We start from the raw sequence: 16285 nt of genomic DNA on the forward strand, positions 1-16285 counted from the left end.
AACAAGAACAATAATAAAAAAAAAATTATAACAAGAACAATAATAATAAAAAAAAATTATAGCAAGAACAATAATAATAAAAAAATTATAACAAGAACAATAATAATAATAAAAAAATTATAACAATAATAATAAAAAAAAATTATAACAAGAACAACAATAATAATAAAAAAAAAATTATAACAAGAACAATAATAATAAAAAAAAATTATTATAACAAGAATAATAAAAAAAAATTATTGTAACAAGAATAATAAAAAAAAAATTATAACAAGAATAATAAAAAAAAAATTATAACAAGAATAATAAAAAAAAATTATAACAAGAACAATAATAATAAAAAAAAATTATAACAAGAACAATAATAATAAAAAAAAAATTATAACAAGAACAATAATAATAATAAAAAAATTATAACAAGATCAATAATAATAATAAAAAAATTATAACAAGAACAATAATAATAAAAAAATTATAACAAGAACAATAATAATAATAAAAAAATTATAACAAGAACAATAATAATAATAAAAAAATTATAACAAGAACAATAATAATAAAAAAAATTATAACAAGAACAACAATAATAATAAAAAAAAATTATAACAAGAACAATAATAAAAAAATTATAACAAGAACAATAATAATAATAAAAAAATTATAACAAGAACAATAATAATAATAAAAAAATTATAACAAGAACAATAATAATAAAAAAAAATTATAACAAGAACAATAATAATAAAAAAAAATTATAACAAGAACAATAATAATAAAAAAAAATTATAACAAGAACAATAATAATAAAAAAAAAATTATAACAAGAACAATAATAATAAAAAAATTATAACAAGAACAATAATAATAAAAAAAAAATTATAACAAGAACAATAATAATAAAAAAAAAATTATAACAAGAACAATAATAATAAAAAAAAAATTATAACAAGAACAATAATAATAATAAAAAAATTATAACAAGAACAATAATAATAATAAAAAAATTATAACAAGAACAATAATAATAAAAAAAAATTATAACAAGAACAACAATAATAATAAAAAAAAATTATAACAAGAACAATAATAAAAAAATTATAACAAGAACAATAATAATAATAAAAAAATTATAACAAGAACAATAATAATAATAAAAAAATTATAACAAGAACAATAATAATAAAAAAAAATTATAACAAGAACAATAATAATAAAAAAAAAATTATAACAAGAACAATAATAATAATAAAAAAATTATAACAAGAACAATAATAATAAAAAAAAATTATAGCAAGAACAATAATAATAAAAAAATTATAACAAGAACAATAATAATAATAAAAAAATTATAACAATAATAATAAAAAAAAAATTATAACAAGAACAACAATAATAATAAAAAAAAAATTATAACAAGAACAAGAATAATAAAAAAAATTATTGTAACAAGAATAATAAAAAAAAATTATAACAAGAATAATAAAAAAAAATTATAACAAGAACAATAATAATAAAAAAAAATTTATAACAAGAACAATAATAATAATAAAAAAATTATAACAAGATCAATAATAATAAAAAAAAAATTATAACAAGAACAATAATAATAAAAAAATTATAACCAGAACAATAATAATAATAAAAAAATTATAACAAGAACAATAATAATAAAAAAAAATTATAACAAGAACAACAATAATAATAAAAAAAAATTATAACAAGAACAATAATAAAAAAATTATAACAAGAACAATAATAATAATAAAAAAATTATAACAAGAACAACAATAATAATAAAAAAAAAATTATAACAAGAACAACAATAATAATAAAAAAAAATTATAACAAGAACAATAATAATAAAAAAAAAATTATAACAAGAACAATAATAATAATAAAAAAATTATAACAAGAACAATAATAATAATAAAAAAATTATAACAAGAACAATAATAATAATAAAAAAATTATAACAAGAACAATAATAATAATAAAAAAATTATAACAAGAACAATAATAATAATAAAAAAATTATAACAAGAACAATAATAATAATAAAAAAATTATAACAAGAACAATAATAATAAAAAAAAAATTATAACAAGAACAATAATAATAAAAAAAAAATTATAACAAGAACAACAATAATAATAAAAAAAAAATTATAACAAGAACAATAATAATAAAAAAAAAATTATAACAAGAACAACAATAATAATAAAAAAAAAATTATAACAAGAATAATAAAAAAAAATTATTGTAACAAGAATAAAAAAAAAATATTATAACAAGAATAATAAAAAAAAATGTTAACAAGAACAATAATAATAATAAAAAAATTATAACAAGAACAATAATAATAATAAAAAAATTATAACAAGAACAATAATAATAATAATAAAAAAATTATAACAAGAACAATAATAATAATAATAAAAAAATTATAACAAGAACAATAATAATAATAATAAAAAAATTATAACAAGAACAATAAAAAAATTATAACAAGAACAATAATAATAAAAAAAAATTATTGTAACAAGAACAACAATAATAATAAAAAAAAAGGTATGTCACAGGGAATGTGGACCCAGCGTAAACGGGTTTTAATTTAATGATTGCTCCCTAAAAATCACAGGTTTTCATTGGTTTATTTAATCACAAGGTACTATTTGAGGTAAAAAAAAAAAAAAAGGGGGGGGGCAAAGCATTATTTGAATACATATGAAAAAATGAAGGTAACAAAAAATAGTGGGGAAAATATAATATAATTAAAAAAAAAATAAATTAAAACAAAATGAAAATAAGCACGAAATAAAAACATGAATAAAATTAAAAAAAAAAAAAAAATCTCCAAAAATAAAATACATGCACAATTACAAAAAAAGTGTATGAGATATATACGAAGTGAAAGAAAACCTCAGGAGCAGCCATTAAATTAAACCCCGTTTACGCAGGGTCCACGTTCCCCATTAAGTGCAAAAAAAAAAAGAAAAACTGTAGATGACGTCACACCAACTTGTTGTGAAGGGTCAGGAAGGATGGAAAGTCCGAGATGGGAGAGTACTAACCAGACCTCCACTGGAAGTATGCAGTTCAAATCTGGTACCTTGGGAAGGCATTTTGTCATTCAAACCCCAGGAAACACCAATAGCCGATGCCAACAAGAAATCAATGGCAAACGGCTGTTGCGATAACATGCAATCCTCTGCAGGAGTTGTCGAGGTGGAAAACGTTGGGAATCTGAGAAGGCTATAGTGTAGTATAGGAATCCTAACTATGTAACTGATAAAAATACGTTACACATTTTGATGAAAAACATGGGAAAAAATGAACATAGAACAGAAAACCAAAACTTTAAATGTAATTTCTGTATTAAAAGTAATAGTTATTTAAATATTTCAACATATAATCTTGTGGGGGCAAATCCAGCACCCCAATAAGGGGCTCTCTCTGGATAGAAACAAGAATAAAAATTCTCAGTCATGAAGGATTTTCTCTCCAACGGTCAAGGCCTGAAAAGGTGAATTATAATATCAGAACAGATACTACACTATCCTGAAGGCCAAGAATTGTTTGTTTGCTTTATGTTTCTTTGTTCCCTAAATTCATAATTCAGTTTTATCGTTATTGTATTGCTTTAAAATTAGGTAATTGTACGTAGATAATATATTTTATCTATAAAAGTGAACGTGTCTGTGTACATTTCCTTACACAATAACTCTGTCAATTTTTAGTCTATAGACTCGAAATTTGATATACAGGGTACTGAGATTTGGGAAAATCTGTGATCCGTTTTCGGCCAGAAATTTGGCTGTTAACGGGTCAAAGTTCAAGGATTTGACCTTTGAGAACTCTACCAAACTCCTCCACCAATTTTGTGTCTAAACACTTGAAGTTTTAAATAAAGGTTCCTTGCACATGGATCTAACTTAACTTGATTTGAGCCGAAAATAAAATTTAAGGGGTCAAAGTTAAAAAAGATTAACCCCCTTTTTTTGCTAAACATACACCTCCAAACACCCGGGCACCCATGCTAGTATTGAATAAAGTTCAGTTTCATTGTTAATCAAACTGGGTTCTTTTTTTTTTTTTTTTTTTTTTTTAATGCTCTTTTTAAAAAATGCTCTCATATAGTATCGCTAGTAACAGTTCGACAAATCTTACCTAAATTGCCTGCAGGCATTTTTCAGTTAACAGGCCTTCTATATCTCGGTGGCCATGATCCAGATACACTCTATTAACTTTCAAGCCGACTTTGAAGCTGTGAGGTGGCATGATGTGCCCCCCCCCCACTTAAAACCACACCAAAGACCATAACTGTAGCCTGAAACACGACATGTTTCTGTTATTCATGGCAATTGGAATTTATACACCAGTGGCTAACTAATAGATGGTCTGCAACAAAAGAAAGGAAACAGGTTTTTATCAAATAGGAAATGGAATCAAGTCATCTTTTCTAGAGTGACAATTTTATCGTCTCACTGTGTATATATGTGTTTATAGATACTGTTTACGGTGATTAAGGCATAATCATGTTATGTGTGTGCGTATATATATTGTCAACGTGATTACAGCATAATTCTGTTGACACCGGTTCTTGTCAGATCACCAAAGTTGAGCAATGTTGAGCTTGGCTAGTATCAGATTGGTGACAATTTGGAAATTTTAGGTGCTATATGCACTTTCCGCTTATCTCGGCATTGTTTCTAGTCCTCCTGAACTTCCACTGGTATTAAACAATGTTGATTTAGGAGATGTGGTTGGTGATTGCACAATTTTGCCACAAAATTTTTATGCACAGGCACCCTTACAGTGGTTATCCATAGTCTGTCAAGACTGAACAAAGCTTTTTATATATATATATATATATATATATATATATATATAGAGAGAGAGAGAGGCAAATATTATTGAATAGCACGGAATTATTCCGTTTTACAATTTTCCTTTTTATCTTCTCCAATCTCTGAATAGGCCCTTTTGTGTTTTTCTCGAAATTGTATATGTTGGATCCATAATCGCGAGCGCTTTCGACAGAAGTACTTCTATCATCAGGCATATTGTAGAAATAAATGTAGGGATTGTTTTTTAATTTACTTATATATATTTTTTTCCTAGTCATGTAGTAATTTGTTACAAGTTAAGTGGGCGAATTTTTTTTTTTTTTTTTTTTTTTTTTTTTACATATACTAAACAGATTTATATATACAAACACATATGTACATTATTAAACATTTATCACAAACATTTCAAAATGTTCCAGCTGCACTCATAATTAATATTATTTATTTGAGGCTTCTTTGTTTTAATGTACAATGCTTCGAGTATTCTTAGCCTATTTACATTTCTCTCACCCTGCAATACTCTTGTATTTTCTACCATAATTCTTCGAAATTCCGAATGTTGGCAGCCATGTCATTCAAATGTTGTGATATGGAGCTAGAGTCAGAGAGGTGGAGAGTCAATCTTCGCGACAGTGTGTTAGTTGTTGAACCAACATAGCTACTAATATTCGGAGATGTGAGAAGATAAAAAGGAAAATTGTAAAACAGAATAATTCTGTGCTATTCAATAATATTTGTCTAAATGAGAAAATGCTGCCTAAATATACACTATATATATATATATATATATATATATATATATATATATATATAAAAACACACACTAGCTGTACCCTGCCACGCATTACTGTACTATACACAGATTCAAAAAAGTTGTCCAAAAAGGAATAAATGAAAGCAAAGCTAAGGTAAATTACGTTTCTACCTAACTGGATAATTTTTTAGTGTTTTTATTTAATGTAAAATGTTTAATCAGCTCAAAAAACTTAGTGTTTATCGATGTACTTGAAAAAAGACGAATGGTCGCGGACTCTGTTGAATACATTAAGTTTGGGAAAATCAGTTAAAAACTATACAAACCAGTGTCAGACACCCACTGATTATGTTATCGTGACATATTCAGTGGGTTTCTGACAGTATTTTGTATAGTTTTTTAGTTTTAAATCATTTTCCCAAACTTAACATCAACAGTGTGTGCCACCATTTGTATTTTTCAAATACACTGATAAACAGTTTTTCAAGCCGACTAAACATTACAGTAAATAAAACGGGTTTGTATTACTAAACACAGAAACGAAAAAGTTGTTGAAAAATAAATATAACAAATAAATGTTATCAAAGGCAAGATAAGTTACTTTTCTACCTAATTGGATAAGATTTTAGTGTTTTTATTTGGTGTAAAATGTTTAATCGGTTCGAAAATGTAGTGTTTATCTGTATATTTGAAAAATACAAATAGTGGCAGATTGTATTGAACATGTTAAGTTTGGGAAAATGAGTTAAAACTAAAAAACTATACAAAATACTGTCAAGAACTCACTCAATATGTTACAGTTACATAGGCAGACATGTATTCGGTGGTTTTTAACAGTATTTTGTATAGTCTTTTAGTTTTAACTCATTTTCCCAAACTTAACGTGTTTAACACAGTCTGCTGTCATTTGTAATTTTCAAATATAGCAGTGAATGCTGTGTTTTTCGAACCGAATAAACATTTTATATTAAAAAAAAAACTAAAAAATTGTCCATTTTGATAATAAAATAACATATCTTGACTTTGATAATATTTGTTATACATTTATTTTTTGACAACTTTTTCGAATCTATATGTACGGTAGTACAAACCCAATAAAAACACTAAAAATTATCCAATTAGGTAGAAAAGTAACTTATCTTGCCTTTGAAAATATTTACTTGTTATATATTTGTTTTTGTGGACAACTTTTTCAATTCTTTGTGCAAGTACAAACCCTAAGGGGGTATTTTTCTGACTATTTTTATTTTTTTTAATTTCACGATATCCACAATTTTCGACTATGCTGAATAAGAAAATCTTATTTAAAATTTGCAGAGGCAAGTAGTTTTCGAGATATGAAGACCTGTACTGTGCACTATAATTCACCATCCCAACCTCCCCATATTAAGAATGGCTTTCGGAATAAACACCTATGCCTAACCACGTGTTTTAACCTTTTACCTGTCTTTCATCTGTTAAAACCGGCTTTTGGAATAAATACCACCATTCTCCCCATGTTAAGAACGGCTTTCGGAATAAACACCCCCAACCTACCCATGTTAAAAATTGTGGAGGTGGACCTAATGTGAAAATTTACCTTTTGTTTTTTTAATAAATTGTTAGTTGAAAGCACAGAATAGTGACAAAACACCATCCCCTCCCCTTGGTAAGAATGCCTGAAAAAATAACGGTTTTCTTGGTAGAAACTTTTCTGTATTTCACCTAACAATTTCTGGTGCTAATGAACTTACTGATCCGTGCTATTTTTTAAATCGTATTTCCAAGTTTAATTAAAGTTTTATATATTTTTTTTTTATTCAATTGTAAGGTTAAAGTACAGAATAGGTACAAAACACTCTCCTCTCCCCATGTTAAGAATGGCTTTTTAAATGTTATTTCAGCACGGATCACTCTCTGCATGAGTACCTAATATTTTTTTTTTTTTTTTTTTCAGCCATTCTTACCATAGAGAGGGGATGGTGTTTTGTAACTATTTTGTGCTTTCAACTAACAATTTATTATTAAAAAAAAATATCGTGAAATTATAAAAAGAAATAAAGATATTGTGAAAGTTGAATTTAACTTGAAAACAAAACAAAAAATGTGAACAGCGCTTTCAACGTTGTAGCCGGGGCTTATTTGGCAATAAGGTCACGTTAGTCGATTTATGGGTGCTAATGCACTTACTGATCTGCGCTATTTTTTAAATCGTATTTCCAAGTTTAATTAAAGTTTTATGTTTTTTTGGTATTTATTATTTGGTATTTTTTTAGATTAGGTCCACCTCCACAATTTTCTTTTAAATGAGGACTTTTAAAGGTTTCCGACTATGCTGAATACGGAAATCGCATTGAAATTTTGCAGAAATAAGTAGTTATCGAGATATAAATAGTTATTTTATGCAATTTATTCTTTGGCAGCCATCTTTGTTACGCGCGCAGATTTGTTTATGACGTGCGCGCACTCACATAAAAAAGATGGCCGCCAGAGATTACAATGCATTATACAACTTTTTATATCTCGATAACTTATTTCTGCAAAATTTCAATGTGATTTCCGTATTCAGCATAGTCGAAAACCTATAAAAGTCGTCATTTAAAAGAAAATTGTGGAGGTGGACCTAATCTGAAAACTTACCGTTTTTTTTATTCAATTGTAAGGTTAAAGTACAGAATAGGTACAAAACACCCTCTTCTCTCCATGTTAAGAATGGCTTTTTAAATAATAATGTTATTATTTCAGCATGGATCAATAAGTGCATGAGTACCCAATTTCTTTAATAAAGAAAAAGCAATCATATTTTCTTATATAAAAACAACTTCTGTAAAGAAAGAAACAAAACGTGTACTTTCAATTTTTGTTAAAAAAGGTTTCTTTAAAATAAAAAAAACTACGTTAAAAAACCCCAAAAAACTAAGCATTAATCGGTACTCATGCAGAGAGTGATCCGTGCTGAAATAATAACGTTATTATTTAAAAAGCCATTCTTAACATGGGGAGGGAAGGGTGTTTTGTACATATTCTGTACTTTAACCTTACAATTGAATAAAAAACATCATAAAACTTTAATTAAACTTGGAAATACGATTTAAAAAATAGCGTGGATCACTCTCTGCATTAGCACCGAAAGTACAGAATAGTTAGAAAACATCCTACTTCCCCATGTTAAGAATGGTTTTCTAAATAATAATGTTAATGCTTCAGTACTGTTCCTTGTCTGCTTAAGTTTAACTTTTGTTTATTAAATGGTTAGTTGAAAGTACAGAATAGTTACAAAACACCCCCTATTCCCATGTTAAGAATGGCTTTCTGAATAATGTCATTATTTCAGCACGGCAGCTTCTCTGCATAAGTACCATGTTTTGTTTATTAAATTGTTAAGTGAAAGGGCAATAGTTACAAAATACCGTCCCCATGTTAAGAATGTCTTTCTAAATAACATTATTTCAGCACGGTATTTTCTATGCGTAAGTACTATCTATTTTTGTTTATTAAATTGTTAGGTGAAAGTATGCAAAACTTCCTCCCAATGTTAAGAATAGCGTTCTAAATAACGGTATTATTTCAGCACGGTACCTTCTCTGCATAAGTACCTCTTTTGTATATTAAATTGTTAGGTGAAAGTATAAAATAGTTACAGAACACCCTCCCCTTTCCATGTTAAGAATGGCTTTCTTAACATTATTTCAGCACGGTACCTTCTCTGCATAAGTACCATCTTTTGTTTATTAAATTGTTAGGTGAAAGTATAGAATAGTTACAAAATGCACTCCCCATGTTAAGAATGGCTTTCTGAATAATGTTATTTTAGCACGGTACTTTCTCTGCATAAGTACCATGTTTTGTTTATTAAATTGTTAGGTGAAAGTACAGTACTCATGCAGAGAGTGATCCGTGCTGAAATAATAACATTATTATTTAAAAAGCCATTCTTAACATGGGGAGGGGAGGGTGTTTTGTACCTATTCTGTACTTTAACCTTACAATTGAATAAAAAACATCATAAAACTTTAATTAAACTTGGAAATACGATTTAAAAAATAGCGCGGATCAATCTCTGGATTAGCACCAAATATTATTTAAGCACGTTACCAATCCGTAAATTTTCTTCGAAAAAAAAACCTGTACTTTCACCTAACAATTTATAGTTTTAATAATAAAAAAATGTTCATATTTTCTTATATTGAAACAAAAACAAAAAAACGACTTCTAATCAAAAAGCAAGCAAGCAAGCAATTTTTTTTCTGCCTGGAAGAATTTTTTTTTTTTTACTTATCGAGTAAACAGAAAATGAAATCTTCTGATTCATTTCGTCAAATCGTGGTGTATGAAATGAATTACAACGGAAGTTCAGTTCTACCAATAAAACAGGTCCACAGTATCGGCTTACGAAAAATATTTTTATAATTGGTGATGTTAATTTATTTAAATAACATAGAAACATCCCTCGACTTTAAAGATGAATTGTCTGAAAATTTCAAATAAATTGGTAATATAGAAGTATGGTTTTATCGACTTTGAACGAACCAAGAATTACATTTATATATATATATATATATATATATATATATATATATATATATATACTAGCATTTCAGCCTGGCGTTGCCTGGGTGTTTGGAGGTGTATATTGAGCCAAAAGAAAAAATAAGGTGGTAGATTTTTTTAACTTTGACCCCTATTATGACCCCTTAAGATTTATTGTTTTGGGTTCAAATTAAGTTATTAAGTTAGATCCATTTCCAAGGAACCTATATCTAAAATTTCAAGTGTTTAGACCCCAAATTGTCGGAGGAGTTTGGTAGAGTTCTCAAAGGTCAAATCGTTGAACTTTGACCCGTTAACAGCCAAATTTCTGGCCAAAAACTGATCACAAAGATTTTCCCAAATCTCAGTACCCTGTATATCAAATTTCGAGTCTGTAGACTTAAAATTGACAGAGTTATTGCGTAGGGAAATGTACACACACAGACACGTTCACTTTTATAGATATATAGATAGATATATATAATCTACTGTTTATATTAAGCACAGTTGATATTGGGAAACAAATTAACATTTTAAAAAGCCAAAGAAGTGCAGAATTTCTTTCAATTAATACATTTTTCAAAATTAAATTTATAACAGAATCTCCATCAGGCAAATAGTCTTTTTCTTTTACCTGCCATGATGATGATAATGCTTGGGACGTTTTCGGATGTTGGTGAATTATAAGGTTTAAATGTCAGCTGCAGTGTGAGGCGCCAGTCGAGCGCGTTTATATTAAATAAGTTAAACTTGTATTTTTTCTAATGAAGACTGTTATGGATCGAAAAATCAAATTTAATAAGTAAATTTTTTTTTTTTTTTTACACAGTGATCACCACTTATCAAGGCCCAGAAGCCACTCAGGGATAAGGGTTATTGCAAGCACATTACGTTAGTGTGGAGATTTGATGAAGTGTTTAATTAAGGGGGTGGTTCATTAGGAATTTGTTAACATTGGACTTGAAGACATCCAAGTTGTAGTCCGGAGGGAAGCAGGCAGATGGAACAGAGTTCTACAGGCGTGCAGTTCTAAGAAAGAAGCTTTGTTCATGGAATCCGCGTTTTGATTTAGGCACAGATATAGAGTGGGGGAAATTTTTCACAGTGGATTCAGCTAGACGGGTGTTTTTCGTGAAAGATTGGCGAGGGGGGACCAGAGATTGGAGTTCAGACGAGCACCTGCCATGGAAATAACGATAAAACAAGGATAGGCTCGCAACGTCTCCTCTGTGGGAGAGAGGTTGCAGGGTAGAGAAAAGGGCATCCCCCACTAAGCCACGAAGTCTATTTTTTACTCTGTCAAGGCAGGATAGGCTGTTTTTAGCAGCTCCTGCTCAGATATGGCAACAGTATTCCATCCTTTATTTTTTTAAAGAAATTCTGCTCTTTAACTTTTAAACCATTAATTATACAGAGTGGTTACTAGAAAAGCAGGAAATGTTCCATTAAACAATTACGGATATATGTTCTCTTTCACTTTCTTTATTTACTTTTTTTCATAGTCCTTTCCGGAAGTAATTAATATCTAGTTTAATTTTTTTGTTATTTATTTCTAACCTCGGCCATAGTTTAAAATACTGATTTCTCTCTCGGCAGGTGTGCAAAAAAAAAAAAAAAAGATGGCATCTCCATTTTCGGCAATAAACTGTACAAGTACAAAAAATATATATATATTGTATTTATCCGTTATGGAATGAAGTTTCCATTAAAAAAAAATCATTTAATTTGATCAAGCATTTTTTTCTTTTTACGGAGGAAAATCAAACTTTAATGAGATCGATCGTGTCGCGACCATCTTGCTTATTTCGCGAATGTAGCTTGTTTATTTTAAGCAAATACAGGGTGGTCGTTAGAAAAGCGGGAAATTTGTCAAACAACGATTTATTTTTACAAAGTTTTTCGAAGGCAAATATTATATTATACTAATAGATACTCAAAATGTTGTCCGTGCACTTCACTGCAGCGTCTTAACCTAGAAATCCAAGCTCGTGTGGCATTTTGAAGGGTAACTTGTGAGATATCATTCCAAGCTCTTGCCAAGCACATTTTCAAGTCATCAATAGAGTGTATGTCATGTCGACAGTTCTGCGTCTCTATTAATAACACCCATTCGACAACAAAAGAACCAATCAAAACAGTAATCACACATTTTATTCACAATCTAAGTTGACTTTCAAATTTTCCGCTTTTCTAGCGACCACCCTGTATTTGGTTGATGAAAAGTTATGGGGAATTTTTATTTTTGATTTCAAATAATGTAATATCAAATAAGTTTTCATTATAATACTTTTACTTTATTTTAAAGAGTGTCTTTCGCTCTATCTAATCATTTAAATTGCAATTGTTATGAAACAATTTTTTTTTTTTCAGAACATTGAATATAAGAGATGAGGAAAAAAAAAAAAGCAAATTCGCATAATTTTCTTGTTTCAATTCAAGCTAGGTCAAAAAGTTGCTGAAACAATTCATGATATCTACTATCGTTCGAGCCCAGGAACCATTATTAAACGCACAACACAATGGTGATTTAAGAAATCTTGTGGCGGCGATAAGAGTCTTAAAGATGATGAGCATAAATTAAATGCCTTAGCCGAAGTCAATCTACGCACAACTGTTCGAGAAATTGTTTCTGAATTAGATGTAATGTATACAATGATTTCCAACAAGTTGAGAAAGATTGGAAAGACAAAAATTTGATAAATGGTGCTTCACGAATTGAACGGCAACCAAAAGAAACGTGTCATCTTCCCTTTCATCCAACAAGAACGACTCCTTCCTCTATCGGGTTGTGACTTGTGATGAAAAGTGAGTTCTTTATGAGAACTGTCGAGCCTCAGTGGTTAGACACCAACGAACCTCTACGGCACTTCCTGAAACCAAAGTTGTACCAAAAGAAGATCATGCTGACTGTTTGGTGGTCTGCAACTGGTCTCGTCCATTAGTTTGTTTGAATGCAGGCAACACCATTACGGCGGATGAGTACTATCAACAAATGGAGGAAAATGCATCAGAAACTTCGATAACAACACTCAGCATTAGTCAACAGAAAAGGCTCGATTCTCCTCCACGACAATGCCTGACCATGCGTTGCTAAACAGACCCGCAGAAATTGAACAAATTGGGTTACGAAACTCTGCCTCATCAACCATACTCCCTAGACCTCTCACCTACGGACTACCACTTTTCCAAGCATCTCGACAACTTTCTGCATGAGAAATGCTTCAAAATCCTAAGCGATGTCAAAAACTCCTTCATCAACTTCATCTCCACCGGAATGTAAGATTTTTATGTTACTGGCATAAATACACTTGTTTTGCGTTGGCAACAGTTCATTCTGATGGTGTTTATTTTGATCAATAAATTATCGTTTGAACTGAGATATGTTCATCTGAATTTAAAAGTTAAAAACTACAAGAACTTTCTTGTCAACCTGATATATATATATATATATATATATATATATATATATATATATATATATATATACTAGCAAAAGTACCCATCGTTGACGGAGTTCAAAAACAGCTTATAGAAAATGGACTCTGATTTATGAAAGTATGATAGGTTATGAATAGGAAGGGTTGTAAAGAGATAGCTTCAAATTCGGGGGTATCAAAACCAAAGCAAAATATGATGAAAGTAAAAATAAAATAGATAAATCCCATAATTTATTATGCCATACCTGTTCACACTGAAACACTTATCACAATATTCTGTGGATCTTTATTAAAAAAACCTTGTTAAACTTTGTGACATATTTCCATTCTATGTAGGTGAGGCGTGAATGAACACCCCATAATAATTTTATTATACCATCCCTATTTAAGTTAAAACATACTTATCAAAGTATTCTTATGTACGTCTATATCAAAAACACTTGTAAACGTTTTCTTTTTAATTTTTTATTTCCATACTTTGTGGACCAGGCGCGAACGCAGACCCCACAATTTTAATGAACCACCGTCAAATTTTTTAAAACTTTGACCCCTATTATGACCCTTTAACATTTATTGTTTTGGGCTCAAATCAAGTTATTAAGTTAGATCCATGTCCAAGGAACCTATATCTCAAATTTCAAGTGTTTAGAACTAAAATTGTCGAAGGAGTTTGGTAGAGTTCTCAAAGATCAAATTGTTGAACTTTGACCCCTTAACAGCCAAATTTCGAGCGTGTGTGTGTGTATATATATATGTATGTATGTGTATATATATATATATATATATATATATATATATATATACACACACACACACGCTCGAAATTTGATGTACAGGGTATGGAGATTTGGGAAAATTTTTGTAATCCGTTTTCAGCCCAAAATTTGGCTGTTAAGGGGTCAAAGTTCAACAATTTGATCTTTGAGAACTCTACCAAACTCCTTCGACAATTTTGGGGCTAAACACTTGAAATGTTAGATCTAGGTTCCTTGGACATGGATCTAACTTAATAACTTGATTTGAGCCCAAAACAATAAATGTTAAAGTTAAAAAAAATTGACCGCTTTTTTTTTTTTTTTTTTTTCTCAACAGACACCTCCAAACACCCGGGTTGAAATGCTAGCATATATATATATATATATATATGACAGGATAAGCTGCTTCTAGCAGCACACTTAAGCCAAAATGATTGCGAATATTCATGTGAAAAATTTAAATGGTACAAACGAACAAAGATGACATTTCAAACTTAAGCATTATAGACGAAAAGATATGAAATTTACCAATACTATTCGCCAGTCTGATAGGTCCTGAACTGTCAGCTAAACTTCAGCCTCTGTCACATCGATGAAATGTTGCATCCCTCTGCCTATTCTACAAGTACTTTAACGGTGAATGCTCTGATGAACTGCAAGCACTTGTGCCCCCTCGACATAAATATCCCTGACAAACCCGACAAGCAGTTAAATCCCACCCCTTCACAGTAGAGATCCCTAGATTCAAGAGAGCCTTCTACTCCAATAGTTTCTTCCCCAGAACAGCTAGACTTTGAAATTCCCTTCCGGGTTCCGGCTTTCCCAACTGTACTGACATGCAGAAGTTCAAGTGTAACGTGAACTGACATCTTGCTGCCCAACTCCCTACACAGTATCCCTGATGCCCATGTCCATGATAGTAGCCCCCTACAACAAATTGGCAATATGCCTTGTTTGGGGTGAAAATGCAATTAAAAAAAAAAAAGAAACAAAAAAGAGAAGTGGACCTAGCGACGAGAGGTTTGCTCTGTTGGCTGGAAAAGATTGTCATAAAGTCACCTGGTCTAGTTAATTGTCAGACCACCAAGTGAGCAGGAAACGAAACTTGGAAAATGAGTTAGCTGATAAGTTAGTTTGGACAGATAAATAAATAAATTGAACCATGGGAGATTATACAATTTCTTGGAGAGAAAGAGGTGAAAAGGAGAATTGAAGAGAAATATGGGTACAAAAGAGAAAGAAGAAATTCACAAGAAAAGAAAACGAATATAAAATAATGGGAAAGAGAAAGAAGTAATCTTCAAATAACAAAGGGGGAAGAAACCAATTTAATAAAAACGATGTTTTTTTTTTTTTAGAAATAGTCCCTTTTTACTGGCTGGCATTGAGACGTCCACATCGCTCTCATCCCGCCTGGTGGGGGGGGGGCAGAAATCCGAATAAGAACTGATTTGAAAAGTTCTTGTTCTGAGCTGGAGAATTAACCAGATGAACTTAAGTAATGCAACCTGCATCACGAAGCTCGGCTCAAAGAACTCGACTTTAAACAAGTGTAAAATGATTTATAAATAATTGTTTTGTTTGGTTTTTATGAAAATGAACCAGTTTTTCTTTATTTCTCGATTGCCGGCCTAAATGAAGATGCAATTTATTTCAGGTATGCCCTGACGCCAGATGATGAAAGAGATAGACCGGATCCAGCATGAAGCCAGAGTGACGGCCAAAGTCAACAATGTTGTCACACAGACTTATTTTTCATGTAAAAAAAAAAAAGAGAATTAGTTAAATGAAAATGATATCAGAGAAAACGAGGATCAAAACCTGTAGATAAGTTTTAAAGAACAATAGGTTTTAAATGAAATGTCCAGTTAAATTGTTAATTCTGTTAAAATATTTAATAAATAAAATTTGGCTGGAAAATCTATTCACATTCTTAGAAAGAATGCATAATAAAAATATCAGTTAGAGAATTAAAAGTAGGTC

Source organism: Euprymna scolopes, chromosome 45, assembly GCF_053919585.1.
Source record: "Euprymna scolopes isolate OS-2025 chromosome 45, ASM5391958v1, whole genome shotgun sequence".
NCBI classification, from domain to species: Eukaryota; Metazoa; Mollusca; class Cephalopoda; order Sepiida; family Sepiolidae; genus Euprymna; species Euprymna scolopes.